At 38.9% G+C, this 23,964-nt stretch overlaps 1 protein-coding gene across 1 annotated transcript in view; it reads left to right on the forward strand.

The window, feature by feature from the left end:
- The first annotated feature begins 15,377 nt into the window (after window positions 1-15,377).
- The window catches only part of PRKCQ (protein kinase C theta), a 189,767-nt gene continuing 181,180 nt past the window's right edge, over window positions 15,378-23,964 (forward strand). Inside the window, exon 1 of the mRNA XM_027838577.1 lies at window positions 15,378-15,445. The gene's annotated coding sequence lies outside the window, so the exon portion shown is untranslated. The remainder of the gene's footprint in view (window positions 15,446-23,964) is intronic.

Consider the following 23,964-nt stretch of genomic DNA (forward strand, 5'->3'; position numbering starts at 1 on the left):
TTCAACTTTGCTTTTTCAATATTTTTCATCAGTCATCAAATGCTTCTAATTTTACACTATCCTCTTATGTTGTGATTTCTCACACTGTGTTTTATCTTGGCTGGCTTTTTATCATGGTAGCCATTTAATGGAATCCAAGTCTATCTCCGGATCTCAGTGTCTGGTAGCTTCTTATCCTGTAGTTTTGCTTTTATTCTCATCAGTTTCAATTTCAGAGGAAGATATTCTGTGGCCTTGTTCTGCGACTAGAATGTACCCTCTTTGGGATTTTGGTAATCTCTCTATATGCTGAACAAACTATGTAATCTAAACTTTTGTTCTTTTGAACTATGTAAAGACAGTAAGGTTTTATCTAAACATATTTATTTATTTATTCAACATTTATCAGTCATGTACCACATTTGCAGCATTGTATTAAAGACATTTATTTGGAAACATGGATAGTCCCTGTTCTTAAGAACCTTACAATCTAACTGGAAAGCCAAGAATAGCAAACTTGAAGAGTTAAGTAATGACGCCCTAAGTGTCACAAAATTAATGATAATAATGATGACAATTATTATGATAGTTAACATTTATATAGCACTTTAAAGTTTGCAAAACACATTACAAATATTTGATTTTATCTTTGTAATAACCTTGGGGAAGTAGGTGCTAGTATTACTTCCATTTTACAGATGAAGAAATTGAGGCAAAGAGAAGTTAAGCGACTTGCCTAGGGTCACACAACTAGTAGTGTCTGAGGTTGGATTTAAACTCACATCTTCCTAATTCATCTAGAGTTCTATCCATAATACCACCTAGCTGACAAAACAAACCTGCCTCAAGATGTTTCTCTGATTCTAGCTTGCTTTAGTTAGATAGTATCCATTAAATTTAATATAATCTCATTTTTAAGAAAAGATTTTCTAGTATGTGTAAAACCCTGAGCTTAGGAATTTTTTGATGGTTCCATAATTTCATGGTGGGGTTATTCCCTCTAATTTTCATTCCTTTTCATCCTTTGTGATACTGGGGATATAAAAATGAAAAATACAGTCTCTGCCCTCAGGAAGTTTGGAGTCTAAATAGAGAATGAGACATAAACAGATACATACATTAAAACATTAGAATGAGATTGTGAATAGAAGTCAAAGAGATGTATGAGAGATTGAGGAGGAATCTCTTCTAACTAAGAGAATTAAAGCTAACATTTAACCACTTATAAGGATTGAAACTGCTTTAGATTTACAATCCCCTCCGATCTGCACAACTATCCCATAAAGCAAGCACTACAGATATTATTTTACAGATGATGAAGCTAGTACTCAGCAAGGTAGTATTCTGAGCTGGGATTGGCCCAAGCTAATCCTCTAATAGGCAAGGTTCAATTTTGGAACAAAATGAAACACTCATAGGAAATTAACAAAAGGAGATTTACTCAGCCATAGAAAGAAATGAATATTCAACAAGGACTCCTGGAGTTGACCTAGCTAAAAGATTACCTGGAGCTCCTCATGGCATTTTTTAACTCAGGCAACAAGGAAGTGATATCAAAAGCTTAAGCCTTCAGTGCCCTGAGCCCAATAATACTTCAGGATATTTGGTCATAATAACTTTTAAGGAAAAAATTAGCCTAACTTGCATGGGGGGAAGGTTTAGGATATTACTCCTGCCACAGGCTGTGCCTTCCACAAAAATAGTGAATTTCAAAATAGGAGTGGATTTGGAGGAAAGATAATGATTGAGACTAGTCCCAAGTTTTATTTCAGATAGTCTCATTATTTGGTTCTTCTATGGTCCTTTTTTTTCTTCTCTTTTTCAATGTTTTCTTTCTTTTTTAACATCTCTGGCATGTCCTAATAATGAACTCTGCCCCCAAGTAACTGTCCTTTTTTTATGAATAAGCACAGTCAAGAAAAATAAATCAACACATTGTCCATACCTGAAAATGTTTGCATACTTCTACACCAGAGTTTGCTACTTCTCTGCTGAGGCTGGAGGCATGCTTCACAGTCAGCCTTCTGAAATTAGCATTAATTAATCAATCAACAAGCATATATTAAACATCTAATGTTTGTCAGGCACTACATGAGACATTAAAGAGTCAAATATAAAAGTGAGATAGTCCTTACCCTCAAGGAGCTGACATTTTACTGGAGGTCATTCTATTCCAGTGTATTTTAAATATGTCTTCCTTTATATTATGGTGGTCGTCATGTAGATTATTCTCTTGGATCTGTTTATTGCACTCTACATTGGTTCATATAGGTCTTCCTAAGTTCTTATTAATTCTTTACATTTGCTGTTCCTTATCTATCATATATCACAATTTTGTTCAGTCATTCTTTAATCTATGTATGTTTACTTGTCTTCCACTTCTTTGCTACTACTTAGAGGATGGGAGTCATAAACTCCTCCATTTTAGGAAGGGAACCGGACTGATATCTCCTCATTTCCCAACAGACTACACTCATTTTGGACTTCTTTGGCTTCCTTACCATGACCCCTTGTTAGGTTCCTTTACTCCCCACTTTTCAGCTTTCTTTTGTGTGTCATCTTCGCCCATTAGATTGTAAGCTCCTTGAGAGCAAGGACTGCCTCCTTCCTTTTTTTTTTTGTATTTGTATCCACAGTGCTTAGCACAGTACCTGAAACATAGTAGATGCTTAATAGGCGTTTATTGACTATTAACTTCTTTGCTACTAAAAAGTATGATATTATAAATTTTTTTGCATATACAAGGCCTTTCTTTCACCAGTTTTAGGTACATGCTTAATAGTGGTATAGCCAGGTCACAGAGTGTATGCAGAACAGTGACTTCTAAAATATAATTTCAAATTGTTTTCCAGGATAGGTGGACTAATCCACAGTACTACTAGCAGTCCATTAATGTGCTTACCTTCCCACAGCTCCTCCAACATTAAAATATTTTAATCTTTTCTCACTTTTGTCAAATTGATGGGGTTAAAATGAAACTTTAGAGTTGTCTTAATTTGTATTCCTCTTATAAGTGCTTTGGAGCATTCTTTCCTATGCTTGTTCATATCTTTTAATAATAAATCTATCTGTTCATATCCTTTAATAATATTTCAATTGGAAATGGATCTTGTTTATATTGTTTATACTCCCCATAAGTCTTAGATAGCAAACTTTTATCAGAGAGATCTGTTGTAAAGATGTTTTTTTTTCCAAATTCTCTTTTTTTTGTTGATTTTGCTTATGCAAAAGTTTTTTAATTTTGTGTAATCAAAATTATTTATTCTTTATTTGTGATTTATCAACCAATCAGCAAGTATTTATTAAACTGCTACTACATACCAAGTACTCTGTTCCTTGTTTAGTTAAAGAACTTGTCCCTTAGCCACACTTTTGCAAGATACTGTCTTCCATTTTCCTTTACTTGTTTATGGTCTTTATTCTTTAGGTGTATTCATTTGAAGATATCTGTGGTATATGGTAAAAGTCAATGATCTAACCCTAACTTCTGTCAAATTGGTTTCCAGTTTTCCCCAAAGATTTTTTGTCAAATAAAGGGGCCTTTCCCAGTTGTCCTTAATGTCTTTGGATAAATCAGTCACTAGATTACCATGTTCAGTTGCTTCTGGGTCTTGTTCATCTAGTCTATGCTATTGATTAACACTTACGCCAATATGAAAAAGGTTTCAAAATTCTTACATTAAGTTGAAAATTGATAATATTAGGCCCTCTAACTTCCCACTTCTTTTCATTATTTTCCCTGAGATTTTTTTTACCTTTCCTTCCTCCAGATGAATTATGTTATTATTTTGTCTAGTACTATAAATTGGTTGGCAGAGTACTAAATCTATACTTTAATTTAGGTAGTATTGTCATTTTTAATATATCAATGTGGCCCAACCATGAACAATGAATAGTTTGCAAATTATTTGCCTTCTCTTGATATTATTAAGAGTCTTTAGAATGGCAATTATATTCATAGAAGTTCTGAGTATATGTTCTTGATAGATTTAATCTCGGATATTTCAAACATTTCATAGTAATGTTGAATGGGATTTCTTTTTCTAACTCTCCCTGCTTGATTTTGTCAGTAATACCCAGAAGAGCTGGTGGTTGTGAGTTCAGCACTGAAATTTTTCATTTTTTTTTCACCGAATCTTTAGGATTCTCTAAGTCAATCACCATATGATCTGAACACAAATTTGTTCCGTCTTTTTCTATGCTTATATAACAAGGGAATTGACCGATGAGTCTATCCTTATGGTCATGAGCAGCATAATCTGATAATGTTATCCTCACATATACTTCAGAGCCTGCACAAGTACTGAATCTGAACTGCTTACCACATGAAGATGGAAATTATTTTGACTGACTGCTGAGCCTGAATGGAGAATTAATTCAAAAGGCATTAACTGGCTAAGGAATTTTTTTTTCCTTTCCTACATGACTGTATTTGAGTGAAGGATTTTGTAAGCCTCCAGGTGAGGAGAAACCCATCTAGGCTGCTACCTTTTGGCCAATTAGTGCATGGCCTGGGTGTTGTATTTGTTCTTGTTGTGTCTGTTTTTTCCTGCTTTTAGGTGAGAGTATTGGAGATGGTGATGCCTTGTGACCTTCAGAAGATCAGGAGATTGAGCCAACATAATTTCTGTGACAGTGACCTAGGCTATTCTACCAAAAACCCATATTCTGAAGTGCTGCCCAGAGGAACAGGAGCCAACTCTGCTGCTGCTGAAACAGGAACTCATCCAGCAGTTATACTGAATTTCAACAGGCAAATGCATCCTAGAAACTGCATTATATGTGAACCCACTCACCCCAGGCACTGAGGTGCAATAGAGTTAATTTTTAAAATTATAAACACAAATATTTCAACATAACACAAATGAAGAAGAATGTAAATGAGAATGAGTAAATGAGAAAAAAAGAAAATATCACAGACCTTTTTTTTTTTTTGTCTTTTGGGATATCTTTATCAAAGTTTTCCTTCTGCCTTTCTCATAATCTCATATGAACTTGTCTGTGGTTCCTTGGTATATGAACTCTCCCTGTCTATTTATAATATTTTTTCCTGTTGACCTATAATCTCTGGAGTATGGTAATCATTACAGGGTAGAGGATGGGGATTAAATTTTCTTTACAGTTGTGACATGCATTCTATTTTCACTTTATCCTCTAGTTCCTATGAGTAAAGGTAGTTTTCTTTTTACAATTTCTTGAAATATCTAGTTGGATTTTTTTTTACTTTATCATGGTTTTCAATGATTTTTTTTAAAAAAATCGTCATTCCTCAACCTGTTTTCCATGTCAGTTATTTCTTATGACATTTTATCACATTTTAAATTTTTTTCAACTTTTTATCCTTGTTCTAATATTTCTTTTTTATGTCAGAATTTTTTTGGTCTTCTGCTTAATTATTCTAAGTGTTCATTAATTGAACAAACTCCAATTTTCTCTAGAAGTAAATATAAACTCTTATTTTGTCATTTAAACTTGGTTTAAATGGTCTCTTCCTATCTTTCCAGTCTTCTTACTCATTTTTGTCTCCATACACTCTTGTCTAACCACATATGCTTGACTGGTTTTCCTCTCTCTTCTAGGTCAGGACTGACTCAGGATGGGTCAGGTTTGAGACTGGAATAGAATAAGATATTTTTAAAACACCTAGCAGTTTTAAAAAGGTTGACTTAACAATAACACAGAATGGAGTACTTAGCAAGGATACAGCAATGGTTTGGATAAGGCTTCCCTGACTCTGTGTTTTCCATTTTGCCAGCAGTCAGAAAGATATGTCAAGTCTGAGAGAGAAACTCTGGGCTCTTCTTGACCTTGATTTTGTACTGGAGCAACCAGGAAGCAATGGCAACGATTCAAGCCTTAGCCCCCTTGACCATACAGGACAATCCAGTTCCCTTCTCCTCCACTAAGAGAAATAATTATTAATAACCAATTAATATCAGGGGATCCAGGGTTTTTTCTCTATTTCCTCATTCTCTACTAGGTCAAAGCAGACTCTGAAGGATGGACTGATAATGAGATTGGGTTAATATTCTCCTCAGTCTTGGGTGAGACCCCACCCAACTGGGACATAAGTGGTTTGGGTGGAGGTAGATCCCGTAGTATAGATTGCCCAAGGCTGGAGTGGTCTGGGTAAAGATAACTAAGAGTGACATAATCAAAGTCATATCCCTCAGCCCCTCATTAAAATAAGCCCACCTCTCATTATAATATTCATTCTCTTATTAATTGTTAACCAATCAGGAGTTGATTTCTGCCTGTTGGGAACACCCACTCTTCCAAGGGTATTCAAACTCTCAGCATGGGGACCCCCCAAAGTTCATCTCTGGTTTACTAGAGAAAGCAAATGACCATCATTTTATTAATTGTTTGCTAGCCATAATTAATAAATTGATTATTATTTACCCAGAAATTATGTCTCTTGGACTTTTCATCACACTGCCTTTAAGGACTTTACATTTTAATGGGAAGACAACATTTGTATGTATTAGTGAAGATGAGGTACATATAGGCTCTAGAAGCTGGGAGATGGGGGGAATGGGCACCTTCTCCTGCCGAATGTGGTGCTTCAGCTGTGCCTCAACGAAGCCAGAGACTCAAAGAGTAGAAGAGAGGAGGAAGAGCATTCCAGACCTTTTTTTCCTTTGTATTCCCAGCACTTAGCACAGTTCTTGACACAGAGTAAGAACTTGATAAATATTTTTGGATTGATTAATTGATTGATTGGTCTAATACTTATTCTCTTTCCAAGTTTTTTCCTAAGAGTCCTAATTTTATTCTTTATATCTTGCTTCAACTCTTCATTGTCTTTAATGTCTTCCATCCACTTTTAGAGTCCTTGTGGCAAATCCATTCTTTTATTCTCTGGTTCCACTTGTAATTATTGTGAAGTGATTTTCTTCTTCTGAGATTTTATCCTGGGTTCTCTAAAGCCATAGAAGCTGTTCGTTGTATTAGGAGGCTTTTTGCTTTCAGACTGTTAACTTCTTTCAATATGTCTACTAGAGATGGATGTTACCCTTTCTTGTTATTCCTTTCAAACTTCTCTAGGCTCTGCCTTGTTCTTCTTATGATCATTCCAGGTCTCCAGTGAAGGACTCAGGGTGGGGGTTGAGCTACAAGCAATCATACTCCAATGTCACTCCTTAGCCTAGAGTGGGTCACCCAGCAGAGCACGCTGAGAATGATTCTGTTCCATTCAGCAGTCTTGGTCTGAGACATTTAGAGTAGAGATTGTGATGCTATATGGAGTAGGTAAAGGCCTGTCATTCTAGTCCCTGTGCTCTCCCACAGTCCTAAGTGGTAGAGCTGAGTTGGGAACATGGTGGTCTCCATTATGAATTCTTGATGCAATCCTGGATTGTCATGCTCAGCCAGGCTCAGTCTCTGACTCCTCCAGTGGTCTTAGATAGTCCTGAAATAGGGCACTGAGATTGAGTTGGTCCCTGATCTCTGACATAATATTTGAAAGAGTGGCAGAACCCAGGCCCTGACACAACCTTATATGGGTTGGAGGAGACTAGGCTCTTCAATCTGTTTTCTGGACTGGAAACCTGAATAATATCCCTCAGTCCTAGTAAAGGCTATAGAGGAGAATATGAGGATACCTCAGTGACGGTGCAGAACTGGGACTTCAAATTTTGTGGTTTTTAATTATGGATGGTTTTGATTTTTGTTTTGTGAGGGTTTGTTTTAGTCATATCTGACTCTTTGTGACCCCATTTGGGGTTTTCTTGGCAAAGATACTGGAGCGGTTTGCCATTTCATTCTCCATCTCATTTTACAGATGAGGAAACTGAAACAAACAGGGTTTGTACAGGGTCACACAGCTAGTAAGTATCTGAGGCCAGATTTGAACTTGGATCTTCCCGACTCCAGGCCCAGTGCCTGAACCCCTCCCTAAAATGGAGATTTCCCTCAAAGAGGAATTCTTCAATGGACAAAGGAGGATTAGCATGGCAGAGGGATGCTCCAGAATGAGGAGTCTCTTTATCCTTGACCTCCCTGGGGTATTTGCTAAGCAAGAGACTCTGTGGGTCAAAGCAAAGGGTACGGACATTTTATCACTCTCTTTGCTTTCCATAGCAGGTTGGTGCAATTCACAATTCCACTAATTCACAGTATGCCCGTCTTTCCAAAACCCCTTGAACATTGATTATTCTCCTCTTTCGTCATTTTTGCCAATTTACTGAGTGTGAGATAAATCCTCAGAGTTGTTTTGATTTACATTTTTCTAAATTATTAGTGATTTGGACTAATCTTTCATATGGTGGTTAATAGTTTGTGATTTTTATTTCAAGAAGTTTGTTCATATCCTTTAACCATTTATCTATTGGGGAATGGTTTTTGGTTTCATACATTTCTGTTAATTGTCTTTTTATCTTTAACACTAGACCATTATCAAAACATTGACTTTAGTAGACCCTTTGAACAAGTCATCTTTCTGACATCTTTGAATCACTCTAAATCAGGGCAAATAATGCCTGCCTCCCTCAAAAAACGAACAATGGGGAAATGCTTTGAAAGCTCAAAGGAATCTAAAAATGCCAAAAAGTGATCAAGAAACATTACAAATAATTGTATTTTCTAAAATAACATATTGGGGGGAAATGTTTCTTTTTAGCATATGAAGTTGTTGTATGTGTGTTTTTCCCCTCCATAACATGGAAAACCTGTTGAGAATTTCCCTAGTGTTAACAGTGCTCCAGGGATGTTTATTTAATGAATGGCAGGCTAGTTTTTTGCTGCAGGCCTTCAACATCTGTCTCTGGAGACCATCATTTTTAACTTTCAAGGGGATGCTTCAACATTTAAGTCTCTAGGTTTGTAACCCTGGAAGTAAGGAGAGGGAGAAAATATCTCCCTTCTCCTTTTTCAAAATATAAAGTTAAAATACCGAATTTACTCAAGTCTCTGTTGGTATGAGGTCCAGCCTCTAGAAAAATTTCTTCTCTTCTGTTAGAGAGTCAGTAAACATCTGTTAAGCCCCTACTATGTGCCAGGCACTGTGGTAAGTGCTGAGGATACAAAAAGAGGCAAAAGGCAGTCTCCACTCTCAAGGAACACACAATCTGATAAGGGAGACAAGTGAACAAATATATACAAACTATTTATTGGAAAAATAGGAAATAATTAAGAGATGGAAGATCCTAGAATTAAGAGGGTTGGGAAAGATTTCCAGTAGAAGTTGGGATTTTATTTGGGACTCAAAGCCAGGAAAGGCAGTAGATGGAAATGAGAAGGGAGAGCATTCCAGGCATTGGGGAAGTGGGGGAAGGGTACAGCCAGAGAAAATGCCTACAGCCAAGAAATAGAGTGTCTTATTCCAGAAACAGCAAGGAGACCAGTGTCATTGAATCAAAGAGTATATGGCAGGTATCAGAAGACTAGAAAGGTAGGTAGAGGCTAGGTTCTGAATGACTTTGAACAAAGAGGATTTTGTATTTGACCCTAGAGGCAAAAAGAGCCACAGGAGTTTTTAGGGTAGGGGGGGTCAGACCTGTGCTTTAGAAAAATCATACTGGTGGCTGAATGGAAGATGGATTGAAGCGAGGAAAGACTTGAGGTGGGCAGAAGCACCAGAGGTTACTGCAATAATCCAGGTGTGTGGTGATATACTAGAATGGCAGCTGTGTCAGAAGAGAGGACATCTTTGTGAGAGATGTTGCAAAGATAAATTCGGTAGATTTTGGCAACAGATTAGATATGGAGGGTGAAAGATAATGAGAAGTGGAGGATGACACCTAGGTTTCGAGCCTAAGAGACTGGCAGGATGATGTTGTCCCCTATAATATTAGGAAGATGATGTTGTTTGTCCTCAAAGAGGACCATAACACCAGAAAGGTGATGCCATGACATGCAAGTAAACTAGGTTCAACTGAGGCATGGCTGTGCAAAGTCACCAGACTCACTCTCTCCTCCGGAGCCATCAGGGTCCAGTGGCAAGATATAGAAAGGTTGAAAGTGGAGAGGGTTTGGGGAAAAAGATAATAAGTTCAGTCTTGGAAATTTTGAGTTTAAGACATCCCATTCAAGATGTCTAAAAAGTAGTTAGAGATGCAAGATGCAAGATCAGCAGAGAGGTTTGGGCAGGATAGATAGATCTGAGAATCATCGGCATAAAGATTGTAATTAAATCTGTGGGAGCTGATGAGATCACTAGTACCAGCCGATGAGTCTACATCAGTGAAACAGCATAGACGGAAAAGAGAAGAGTAGTCCACACTCCACCCATCCAGTCTGTTGACCTCATTGGGAAAAAAAATGTTTTTTAGTTCTACACTGGTTAATTGAGTGTCTGAGCAGACAATGCCTTCTATCATTGTCTTGCCAACTATGAGTGGCTTGTTTACTTAGAAAATAGCCATATTTCAAGGTGGCTTTCTCAGGGGACTCCTGTAAACGTTGTGTCTACTTGGTTGTTTGGGGCATTTCCTACTTCCATCTCTTCTGCCCACCTTATCACCATTTCCAACTCTGACATGATTCTAGCAACAAGGTCAGATCCTATTCTGACCCATAAAATTCCCCAAGCTAGAGCAGTCTTACAGAAAAGAGCCTCGTTAGGGTAAGGGGGCAGCAAATCTGGCATCATTTCCAATTGGCATTAGAGATAAACTTGTACGCCCATTTCAAAAATAAGATGACATCCCACATTTGTGTTTCAGAATTCCAAGCTTAATGAGCCAAACAAAATGTCCTCAGAGGGCCTCTAAAAAATTAGAAGCCCAATGGATGTCCTATTAGCTCATAAAACAAGAATCATTTTACCCATTGCTGAAATACTATACAATAGCTACTCAACAGCCCAAACTACCACTTTAAGAGTCTTTAGGACAGAAAAAAGGAAAGAGAGAAACAGAATATGACTGAAAACTCACAGTATGTTTACAACATCAGTAGAATCTAACCACCCATATTTGGTCTCCTCCAGGAAATGCCATTTCCTCTTCCAGGAAACAAAGGTGCCTTCACTTCTGAGCAGCAACAGTTTCTATCCATTATGAGTACTCTGTCATCACCTTATGAATGTTATTAATGTAAAGCCATGAGAAAATATGAAACACAAAAACAGAAGCATTTCTTGGAGGTGGGTGGAGTGAGGGAGAAGAGGTTGGTGGTCAGACCTTCAGGATGCTGAAATTGGGTCTGGGACTCACTTAAAAATAGCACAGAAGAGAACTATAAGAGATATTGAAGGATGGTGCTTTGAATGTGAGAGCTAAAAAACCCTGCGGCTTAAAAAACACCGCTACCATTTTGGAATGATTAAGGAGACAGCATATGATCTTCTTTCCAGCCCCAAATGTGGCCTACTTTCCCCAAATTTCTGTCACTGATATAGGAATAAGTATAAGGACTGAACCTGCAATTTCACTACTGCCAGAAAGACAAGAAGATCTGGGTTTAAGACCTGCCTCTGACACATTATGGCTGTGGGACACTGAACAATTTAGTTAACTTGTCAGTGCTTTAGGCAACTATCTAAGACCATTCATGAACCCATTGAAAAACCCTACTACAGTAGGAGCAGCTAGGTGACACAAAAAATAGAGCACCTACCTTGGAGTCAGGAGGACAAGAGTTCAAATCTGGCCTCAGGCACTTGACATTTGCTAGCTGTGTGACCCTGGGCAAGTCACTTAACCCCATTGCCTAGTCAAAAAAAAAAGAAAAAAAAACCTACTGTAGGAGACGGAGCCAAGATGGCAGAGGAAAGGAAGTGACTCTCTTGAGCTCACCCCCAAACCCCCCCAAATACCTTTAAATAATGACTTCAAATAAATTCTGAGCAGCAGAATCCAGAAAAAGATTGGATCCAGCCCAAGATAACTTAGAAGGGTCAGCAGGCACCAGAGTGAGAGAGGAGCGCAGTCCAACACAGGCCATGCCAGAACAGACCAGGCCCCAACAAACCAGGAGCAGACCTAGAGGTGATTGAATCAGTGGCAGCAGTGGTGGTTTCCAGACTTCTCAGCCCATAGACTGTAAAGGGATCAGACAACGGGTCAGAAGGGGATTTACAGAGGTCTCTTTTCGGGCACCACGGGCAGGCCTTGGACCTGGGTTGCAAGGAGTCCCAGTGCAATGAGAAGCACTAGCATACCAAAGCTCTCAGCCAGAGGGGAGCAGGGACTCTCATCACAGTTTCAGAGTTGAAAAGAGTACTTGTGGTCACTCACAAACCAGTGCACAGTACAGGAGAGTAGTAAATACACCTCTCCCTAGATCATACCACCTTAAAAGAGCCAAAAACTTACCAGATCCCCAGAATTACCTCGGAAAACAGCTGCACAAAAAACCTGAAGCTTGGGACAGTGCCCCCTCCTCTTGGGAAGCAGAGCCCCACTTTAGCATAGAGTTAAAAGTTAAGACAGGCTGGAAAATTATCAAACAATAGAAAAAAAATTCTGATCATGGAAAGTTACTATCATGACAAAGAAGATCAAAATGCACTCAGAAGAAGACAACAAAGTCAAAATTCCTGCAACCAAAGCCTCAACGAAAAATACAAATTGGTCTCAGACCATGGAAGAGCTCAAAAAGAATTTTAAAAGCCAAGTAAGATAGGTAGAGGAAAAATTGGGAAGAGAAATGAGGGTGATGCAAGAAAATCATGAAAAAAGAGTCAACAGCTTGCTAAAGGAGGCACAAAAAGTACTGAAGAAAATAACACCTTAAAAAATCCAGACTAAGCCAAATGGAAAAAGAGGCACAAAAATTCACTGAAGAAAATAATTCCTTAGAAGAAAAACCTTACTGTAGGTCAGCTAAGTGGCACAGTGCCAGGCCTGGAGTCAGGAACACTCATGTTTCATGAGTTCAAATCCAGCCTCAGACACTTACTAGCTGTGTGACCCTGGGCAAGTTGCTTAACCCTGGTTGCCTCAGTTTTCCTCATCTGTAAAATGAACTGGAGAAGGAAATGGCAAACCACTCCAGTATCTTTGCCAAGAAAACTCCAAATGGGCTCATGAAGAATCAGACAGGACTCAACAACAATGAATTGCAGAACTACTAGGATGCGGGTGGATGCCAATTGGCTGCCTACTGCTACCCACAATTGCACATTTTCTTCAATTTGAGAGGGAAGAAGTTTCTTCTAGCAAGTGGTGGGAAGTCAGAGTTTGCCTCCCAGGCCATGTTCTCCACGCTGGTTCTGCTATATTCTTCTACTCATGTGCACCCTATTTTCAGTCAGAGTTTTTAGGTATTTCATCATGTTCCTTACAACTTTGGCATCCTCTTCTCTACACACTGATAGGCACCCCAATAACACTTGTGAATGTCTAAAAGAGTTCAATGTGAACTGAGTAACAAGTATCCATAACATTCTTATGCTTTCTGATTTATCCATTTCGTTTAAAGAGGTAGAAGAAGCATTAGAATTGATGTCAGTTTGGTGTGGCTGTGAATAAGTCCTTTACCTTCTCTATGTCTCAGTGGCTTTATCTGTATAATATTTTTAAAAAAAGGGGCAAGCAGAGGAGAAGTGTTCAAGCAAATGATCTTTAAGGTGCCTCCTAGTTCTAAATTCTATGATTTTCTAATTCTGTATTCAGAAGTTCACTAACTAAAGGCCTGCATATTCAAAGTGGATGGAATTCTGGACTTGAATTCAGGAAGAACTCAGTTCAAATCCTGACTCAGACACTTAGTAGCTGTGTGATCCTGGATAAATCACTTTAACCTGTCAGTTTCCTCATCTTTCAAAGAGTATAATAATAGCTGGCACCTAGGGTCAGGGGAGTTGTAGTGAGGACCAAACGATATATGTAAAAGCATTTTGCAAACCTTAACATGATATATAAATGCTAGCTATTAACATTATAACAATATAACCTGCGTTGTTAGCACTCAAAAGGGATTATTATTTTTTTTCTCAGACTAGTCTAAGCACATTATAAAAAAAAAAAGTCAGAAACATGAAGATCATCTATTATGGTGCTTCCAAAAAAAAGCCTTTTTATTTTACAAATATCCAGAAATAGTACCTCTTAAATCATACACTATTTCTATTGATACACACAAAAATTATTCCTCAATTGATGTTCTCCTTAAAGTATTCAGGCATAAAGTTAAAAAGTCAATGATAAAGAAACAACAGGACCCAAACAGAAGCGCTAAAAACAGTTCCACACTGTCAGTAAATAATAAAGTCTAAAAAAAAAAAATCATAGCCATTAAATGTAAGGGTGAGAAGCCTCATCCAAGATATTATCTTTAAGGAAAGGATTGCGTGCAGTCAGAAGCAGGGTGGTACAATGGGAAAAAATTGGGTTTAAAATCAGAAAACCTGGGCTTAAATCCTAGCTCTGCAATTTGCTAATTGTGAAACTCTGGGAAAGTCATCCCTTGTAGTCTTAGATTAGATGACCCCCGAGGTCCCTTGTAGCTTTAAATCTATGATCCTAGGATTTATTTCTTGAGAAATGGCTCATTAAAAAAAAAAAATCTTCATAGTGCTGGAAAGGGTCTAACACCCCTCACAGATAAGAAATTTTCTGTCAAATCTTGTCTTCACACTGCAATTAAATGTCTTTCATTTAAAAATTGCATCGATAATGAAGAACATCTGGAGTCAGCTTCGGAGCTGAAAGCTCTGCCTTTGAAATGGTTTAGTGTCCAACCTCCTCTATTACAGATGAGGAAACTGAGCCTCACAGGTTAAAAGACATGTCCTAGTCACTCAGATAACTAGTGACCTGTAACTAGTAACAAAGCCCAGATTTGAGCTTCACTACAAACAAAACCTCCCTTGTTCTTCACCATAGATAGCATCATAAATTGCATTTCCTACCTCACCCTATCTCACCTCCAACACCCTTTTTAAGTTGATCTAAATCTGTCGTGGGTTTTATTTCTTTATGCCTATAACATCCCTGGCAGGGAGAGAGCAATGCGAGAGCGTGAAGAAAGAGCGAGTGGGAGAAAGGGAACTCTCAGGGGGGAAAGTCACTGAACACTTGAAAAGAGGAAACAGTTTGCAGCCCGTTTTCTGGAGAACCTCAAACCCTACCCTTTCTATTCTTAGGAAGACGAGGATCCCAGCTGGAACAGGAGAGGACCTAAAGGTCCAGGGAGATGTGGATACAGTGCTAACTCCCAGCCCTGCGACCTCCCTCCCCTCAGTCTCAGAGGTGGTGCGCGCAACCCACACAGAGCGCAGCAAGCTTTCCTGCCCGAACTGCCAGTCTGGGCTCGGCCGGCGGGGGAGCAGCATTGAGCTTGTTGGCCCCCTCCTCGAAGGGCGCACAAGCCACAACATTCAGACGGGTTCGCCTAGAGCGCACCGAGGAAGACGCGCAGCTGTCCAGCAGCCGGCCATCTAACAGGACAGGTCTCTAGCGCTCCAGCTCTCTGCTAGCCAGCGCGGGCAGGTGAGACCACTTTTTTCCCAGGAGAAGAGAGGCGTAGGGGAGCGTAGAGAAGCGCCGTGGCTCCAACTTTTCTGCCACTGTAGAAAAAGGTCAGTCCGGCTGGGGAGTGACATGACCATACGGGCTCTGGGCTGCTCTGTGTGCCCTGCTGGGCCGTCGGTTCGCTGAGTCCTAAGGGCTGGTTTTGGAAAAAACCTTTAGGCTCCTAGGGGAGTGTTAAAGGGAAGGGGGCGGGAGGGGGGGTGGAGGCAAACGGGGTGAAGCCTTTGAAACCTTCCAGGAAGAGGTTTGAGGGTCTGAAAGAAGCAGGAGTGAGAACGAAATTGAAAAAAAAAAATTAAAAAGGAGGGTGGGGTGGGGGAGAAAACACCCTTTTTCTTCTTTTTGTTTGATTGTTAGTTGCACAGGATGTTGCTTTACGTACATGGGGGAAAGCTAGGTTTAGAGTCAGAAAACCTGGGCTTAAATCCTGGTTCTGTCTGTATTTTACTAATTTGAAACTCTGGGAAAGTCATTTCACTTGTAGGGATCGCCTACTCTTCCCTCTTATCCTCCCCACTGTCTCATTTCATCTTGTACCATCTGTACATTTAGTGTGGTTGATTATGTCCTGGACGAGTTGTACAAATCCTTTCAAAGTATTTGTGAGAAGAGGAATTCAGAGAAGGGAATAAAATTGAGATACATTTCGCTATATGTCAGAATTCATTGGGGCAGCCAACACCCCTTGACCACAACCACCCTTCCCCCTCTAAACCAATTTCCGTCTCAACTGGTAAACTGGGGTGGGGGCGTGAAGCGGGGTATTTGAAAACATCCCAACCAAGCTAGGTTGCTTACTCAGAGAGATGCAACCAACTCGGCCACTGTTTTTAAGCCTGTATTATCGAATGTTTAGAAAATGAGCCTGTTTCTACAGCCAGGATCACATTTTGCGCCCAAGAGATTAGCAGAAAATATAAATAAGCCTCTGAGATTCTGTAGTGGAGATTGTCTTGGTCCCGTCTGAAGGAAGACAGGATGATATGTTGTGGTCATTTTCCTGGGAAACAATCCCACCAGGAGGTGTCTGCAAGGACATCTCCCCAGCAGCAATATTGTCTTGTCCCCAGAGAAGCTGAGTCAGCCAACAATTGTGGGTCTAAAACATTATTTAGGAAAGTCACCAACTGAAGGGGAGAATTGAGGTTGAGGGAAGGAAATGAAAGGCAGGGAATGATGGAGTTTTGCCAACATAGCACTGAGTAAGAATAATCCAGGGTCACCTTGCTACCCCCAAGACTGTTACTTTTCTAAGTACTTAGATGCAACTTAACTGATTTTTTTTTTTTACTATCTTTCTGCTCTTCAGAGCTCAGAGATGGTCCATGTACTATGTTTCCTTAGCTATGCTGTTTGTACCAAGAGTAGAACAGTTTTTACACTCTAATCTTAGTGATTTCTACAGCTCCCCGAAGAAAGCCAGGGGCATAATAGTGGTGCGCACTAGCACCACTTTAGCTCTTTAGCACTACCTTTCCTCCGTTCTCTAGAAGTCAGCTATTAATGCCGTAGCTTGTGAGTGGGTGGGTGTGTGGGTGTGGGTGTGGGTGTGGGTGTGGGTGTGTGTGTGTGTGTGTGTGTGTTTGTGTGTGTTAGTTACTCTCTATAGGGAATATTTTGGAGACCAGCCGCATCGGTTTGTAGAAACTCCTGGGTAACCCTCAGCTTTAAGACTCTCTTTCACTTTGTTCTGATGATAATAATAATTCACAATTCCGGAGTTGCAATTTACAAAGCACTTTTCTCATGGACATCCTTTTGATATAGATGGTGAAAACATTACCTGGCAGTTGAAATTTAGTCTGAAGAGCGAAGGAGATCTTCCTAGGTCTCTTTCCCACCCTTCCCCCATACCTCTGAGAGTACCTTCAATTACACTTAATATTGTATATATCTTATATGTACAATTGTTTGGATATTGTCCCCCTCTTTAAAATATGAGCTCCATGAGGGCAGGGACCATGTTTTTGCTTTTCTTTATATCCCCAGCACTTAGTGAAGCACTGAGCACATAGTAAATCCTTAATAAATGTTGATTGCCTACAGAGCCAAGAGGATATCCTGGGCTTCTATCTCCAAGTCCAGTGGATGCCCTATACCACCCCAAGGTGATGCCCCATTGTACTGAAGTGTGCTACTCCACCATGGTCCTCTATATTCTCCACATTTTCTTTTTAAAAAATAGATATAGTTTATCTTTATATTGCCTTCATTTCTAAATATACCCTTCCCCTATTTCCTATCCTTTATAACTAAGAATTTTTTAAATATTTTTTTAAATAGTACAATAAAACCAACCTACACTTAGAGTCTGACAGTGTATTATGTTGAGTGATTTCAGTTGTTTCCAACTCTTCGTGACCCCATTTGGGGTTTTCTTGGCAAAGATACTGTCGTGGTTTGCCATTTCCTTCTCCAACTCATTCTACAGATGAAGAAATCAAGGCAACCAGGGTTAAATGACTTGCTCAGGGCCACATAGCTAGTAAACATCTAAGGCCAGATTTGAATTCATGAAAATGAGTCTTCCTGATTCCAAGTTCAGTGCTCTTTCCACCATACCACCCAGCTGCCCAGTATATACAGTGTTCCATATCCACAGTTCCTGTCCTCTGCAAAGAAAGGAATGAGGTGCATTATCTCAACTTTTCTCCAGGACCAAGCTTCTTGCAAAACTTAACTCTAGTAATTTTCTGGGCCTGCTGCATATGCACAGTCTACCATTGTAAAATGCTATATCAAACAGGATGGAGGGTAATATTTGTTGATACAGTAGCATTTAGGGTTATTCACAGCTGTTTTAGCTCTCTAGTTTCCACTGATGCCCATGTATTAGTTCTATTGTTTGCAAGCAGGTGTTTACTGCCTAATTATCTGTTAATGCTTTTATTTTGCTGATTTTGTATGAAGCCATTTAAAGACAGGATGGAAAAGTTTTCAGAGACCTTACACAAAAAAACTCCCCTGTGAAGCTCCTCCTTCAAGTTAGTAATTATGCTTTGCCTTCAGAATTTTTTTTGTCTTGAAAACATTTATCCGAGATAAACAGTAACTTGGGCTTGCTCCGCCCTTGGATTTGCTTCAGACAAGCTCTAGTTTTTCTATTTTCAAACTGAAAAATTCTCCAGGATGATTTTTGGGTAAATTTTGCAGTTGTCATTTTCATTTCCATCCCTTTACTTTCAAATGGCAGTTTTTTCAAGGCACCAAACAAGTCATGTTTTCTAGTCCTACTCCTACATGGGATTATAGATTTGGAGCTGGAGAGAATATCAAAGGTAATTTAATCCAACTCCTTCATTTTACAGATGAGGAAACTGATGTCACCTAAAAACCTTCTGGAGTCTAAAAACTCACTAGCACCACTTTAGAATGGATGAAGGTGATGCACATGACTTTTTTTCTCTGGTTCCAAATGTAGGCTACCTTTCCCAATTTCCAACATTCATATAAGGAAAAGGATAGGGACAGGAATAAGAACTGAACCTGCAATTTCCTTAGTATAGAGAGCTAGCCTCAAAGCCAGGAAAACATGAGTTCCTATCCTGCCTTTGACACACACTGCTTGTGTGGCCCTGGGCAAATATGTACCCTGTCAGTGTTCTAGGCATCTTCTTTTCCACCCACTGTGAGTCACCCTAACAAACCAGGAGTTAAGTGACTTGTCCACATAAGTAACAAGCACCAGGAGTAGGATTTGAACCCAGTTCCTTTTCCATTTGGCTGATTCTGCTTAATTTTTTAAAAAAAGGATTTGAACCCAGGACCTCTTGTTTCCAGAGCCAGTGCTCTGGCCTTTGCTTATCTATGCAGAAAGAAAAAGCAAATCCTATTTCCTATGAGCTCGCCATGTATAATGTATCTTTAGTTCCTGTATCTTCTTTATTAGTGTTGAATTATTGTTAAATTATTATTATTGTTAATTAATTATTATTATTAATTATTGTTAAATTATTGTTAAAGTGTTTAAATTCTTTTCATTCGGGTCAAGTATTTGCAAATGGTTTCCCCCCATCTCACTTTTTCTGGCCCTGTCTTCTATGAGGGTCCAACATTCTCCTTCTCTACTGCTAATATATTAGGCCAAATTCTTCCTTACCCAGCAGTGAAACAGTTGTTTTCCCTAAAATCCCCTATGGATGTGGTCCAAAATCTGAGGCTTAGGGTACAAGTCTGTAACTGGGATTCAAGAATGCTAGATGTTTTGATCCTAAAAGCATTCCTTAAGCAAAACAATTGGCTTATAATATTTCACAATAAACTTTTTATAGTAGAATATTCCTACTTTTAAATTGAGAATTAATATCCTTTGGTTTAAACTCCATATATCTGAAATGGTACATTTGTATAGACTTCTCTAAAAGCTTTTCACCGCATTAGTCAGTCTTAGATGACAGCCCCTTAAGTCAAGCATTTTTTGGCTTGGGTGACTTCTCCATTGTTGTGGTCAACTTTTCAGTTCTTTTATTTCCAGTAGATCTCCCCAAATGCATTTTTAGGGCGTGATTTGACTATGAAAATTCAGAAGAGAACTGCAGGCAGGCAGCATGCTGTTCCACATTTATTTATTCTCTTTTGGCTTTGCTCAAAATCAAATCTATAGTTGAAAACAAGGAAAATTACTTATTCATTTAAGGCCATGAAAATCACAGTCTCCTTCCTGCATCTTTAATTTTAAAATTTAAAATCTCCCATTTAAAATTTCCTTGATTACATGAGTGATACACAAAGAGAATTGTATCCAGTTTTTCTTTCCCATATCTATCCAATGATTTACAAGAATGATGAATGACGTTGGTTGAGAAAAGAAAAGATATGCTGAATTAGCAGGAGGACTTAAGAGATACTAAGTTACGCTGAAATCTCTCTTGCCATGTTTAAGGAGCTGATTCTTTATTTCATGTGAATGAGCAATTATGCACAATCATAGGGTGATAAGGAAAATGGGGGTGGGGGAAAGCCATAGCATTTATAGACTGTGACATCACAGGAAGGGCAAAGGATAATGCTTACCTGAAAATGGGCTGGCAGCCCATGAAATGCTCTCTACATGTGAAAACCTGAATTCCCAACCCAATTCCAAAGCCGGCAGTCTCTAATTTGAGTAAACACAGACTTCCCACTGCTTGATTTGTATATACAGCTTTTCCCACACCAATCAAGGTTGATCTTAGAATATCGGAACAGAAAGGGCTCTTGGAAATCTTCTAGTCCAATTCCCTAATATTACAGTTGAAAGTGCTGGAAATCCAGAGAGGTTAAATAGTTTGTTTAAAGTCACACAGTCAGTCATTGGCAGAGGTGGCCCTAAAATCCCCACCTACTGATCCCTGGTCTTATGGCCTTTCTACCATATTGGCTGCCTCTGGGGCCCACTGCAGCCTGGTGCTTCGATTCTCACCAGTCATGGGTTGTGGGCCTTCTTGCCAGAGTCTGTGTTGGAGTCTTCTGAGCTGAATTGGGAGCAAGGACTTACTGAAGACCTATTAATCTGAGATACTCTCCTTGGTAATTAGCTTTTGCATTAACTGGCAGAATTCATTTTAGGCAAATCAGATATATAAAGATCTGAATTTACAAAGTAGATAAATTAGGGGGAATTTGAAATGGATACATGGTAGGATTTTTCTAGTTGTTTGAAGGTAAATTTCCAGAGGGTAGGGACCAACACTGTTTGAACTATTCGTGTAGTGGTCAGTTCAGTGACAGGTAAATTTGGGTTTCCTGCATTATCATTTATATTTTTATTCTAGTTCTTAGTTATAAGAGTAGCTCCTACTCACAGACTTAGGAATCCAGAAACAGGAGCACAGGCTTGAAGACTGTAATCATTTCAAAAAGGGATAGAGTATTATCAGAAACTTTCAGGTCTCCAACCAGCAATACCGTTAGCCCTCCCATGTCATGGGGCTTAGGGGTACCATCCCATAATCTGGGAAATCCACATAAAATTTTTTGGACCTCCCTTCATACCAGAGAAGTAGTCTGAATTTTTTCTTTTATGGGGTATTTACAGTACCTTTGTAAAATTTGTGTTGATATTATACAATACTATACATATATTTTATGCATTTCTGAGTTTCTAAACTTTGCTGTCTGCTGGCCTTGACACGTCGTCTTCAGCTTCCGCAGAACTCCCAGAAAATTCCCATTTAATTTCTTAGGCTGACCCAAGATATATTGAACCCATGATGGGGAAAGTTGTGATGTGGAAGGAATATGAACTTGTTGAAGCTCACCTGTTTGGTTTACTAAAAGTTTGCAGCTCTGGTCTGCAAAGAGAAAGGATAAAGGAGAAGAGGTATGGAACTTTTAGCTGTTTAGACACTAGTGACATTAGTAAATGGAAAGACATTTATTCAGACCTATCTACCATATGGTAGGCGCTGTCTTTAAGACAGTATCAGCAAACCTTTGAAAATCCAGTGGTCTCTAAACTGTTCATACCCTATGACACAGTGATACATCTATTTAGGCTTATGCCCAAAGAGATCAGAGAAAGAAAAGCATTGGACCTGGAGTCAGGAAAACTGGAGTTTAAATCAAGCGCTGGGCCTCAGACGCTTACGAGCTGCGTGACCCCAGGCAAGTCACTTAACCTCTGCCTCAGTTTCCTAATCTGTAAAATGGGGATAATAAATAGCACCTACCACCCAAGGATAAAATGAGATCATATTTACAAAGTGTTTTGCAAACCTTGAAGTACTATAAAAATGCTAGCTATTATTATTGTTACTTTATGTACAAAAATATTTATAGCAGCTCTGTGACAAAGTACTGGAAACTAAGAAGATACCCATCCATTGTAGAATAGATAAACAAAGCATGTACTGTAAAGAAGTGTAATGGAATACCTATTATGTCATAAGAAATGATGAAAGGGATAGATTTAGAGAAACCTAGGAAGATCTGTATGAACTGATGCAGAATGAAGTGGGCAGAACCAGGTGAATAATTTATATAATAATAGCATTGTAAAGACAGACACCTTTGATTGACTTAAAGAACTCTGACTAATGCAATGACCAAACGTGATTCCAGAAGAGTGATGATAAGCTATACTATCCTGATGGGGGAGGGAGGCAGTGGGTGATGGATTCAAGATACAGAATGAGACATACATTTTTGGACATGGACAATTTGAGGATTTGTTTTGCTTGACTGTGCATTTTCATTATAAGTTTTGTCACTGTTTCTAAGGGGGTAGTAGGGAGAGAAAATAAATGTTTGTTAATCAAAAAATAAAATGAAATGAAAAAAATTTTCAAGGAAAAAAAAACCTAAAGGTGTGCACAGATACTGGGCTTTTATGTACTCAAGAACTATGATAGTCACCAAGCATTTATTAAGTACCTATTATGAACCAGACACTGTAGTAAGCAATGGAGGTACAAAGACAAAAATGAAACAGTTCTTTGCCTTAAAATGTTTACATTCTATTGAAAAGAGGCAACACCTACATATGAAAAATACAAAATAAATACAAAATTATTGGCATTTTGTTTTTGTTTTGGCCCTCGGGAACAGATGGGGGAGCATGAAGAAGGCATTGCCAGCTACGGGATGAAGAGAGGCATGTAAAAAGGATGCTAATGTGGCAGCTAGGTGGTTCAGTGGATAGAGCAAAGGCCTTGGAGTCAGGAGGGCCTGAGTTCCAATCCAACCTCAGACACATAACACTCACTAGCTGTGTGACTTTAGGCAAGTCACTTAACCCCAATTGTCTCACCAAAAAAAAAGGGATGCTAAAAGGTGGAGGTGAGGATGGAGTGCATTCTAGGCAAAGGGAATGGCCAGTGAAGGTTGAAATGCAAAAGATAGAGAGTCATGGATGAAGAGGTCAGTTTCATTGGACCATAGAGTATGTGAACAGGAGAAATGTATAATAAAGTTGGAAAGATATGTTGGAGCCAGGTTATAATTGAATCCTAGCAGTAACAGAGAACCAGTGAAGATTATTAAATAGGAAATAATGTGGGCAGACCTGTACTATACAAAAAAAAATACAATTAGGTTGTTGAATACATATTTATGTGATATTTTAAAAGTTTGAGAGACATAAGTTCTGAGTAATTTAATCACTTTATTAAAAATGCCGCCATGTTTATTAATAAAAAAATGGTCATTTGGCCATCTCCCTCTTACACCAAAGACCCCTCATGGCGGTGGGCTCATAGTTTATATGCCCTTGGAAGAGCAGCTCTTCCTGAGGGTGGCAATCAACTCTGATTGGTTAAGAATTTATGAGAAGAATGAATATTATAATGGGCTATATTACAGTGAGGGTTTGGGATATGTGACTTGGATCACATAAATCTGTGTCAAAAAGACTTATCAATTTCTATGTCACCTGGTTGATTTCTGGATGGGGAAGCAGAAAAGGGGGAAAACCTTGGTCCTAATTCAGTAATTAGCTATTAATACAAGGAAGAAGTAATCATTTCTCTCACTTTAGTATATGCCTTATAAATAACTAACCGAGAAAATTATATCAGGAGAGTTCTCTAGGGAAAGCAAAGCTATGTGTTACTGATACTTCAACCCCAAATAACCTGGATAAGGGAGG

The sequence above is a fragment of the Vombatus ursinus genome, unplaced genomic scaffold (genome assembly GCF_900497805.2).
Source record: "Vombatus ursinus unplaced genomic scaffold, bare-nosed wombat genome assembly UNPS02014830.1, whole genome shotgun sequence".
NCBI classification, from domain to species: Eukaryota; Metazoa; Chordata; class Mammalia; order Diprotodontia; family Vombatidae; genus Vombatus; species Vombatus ursinus.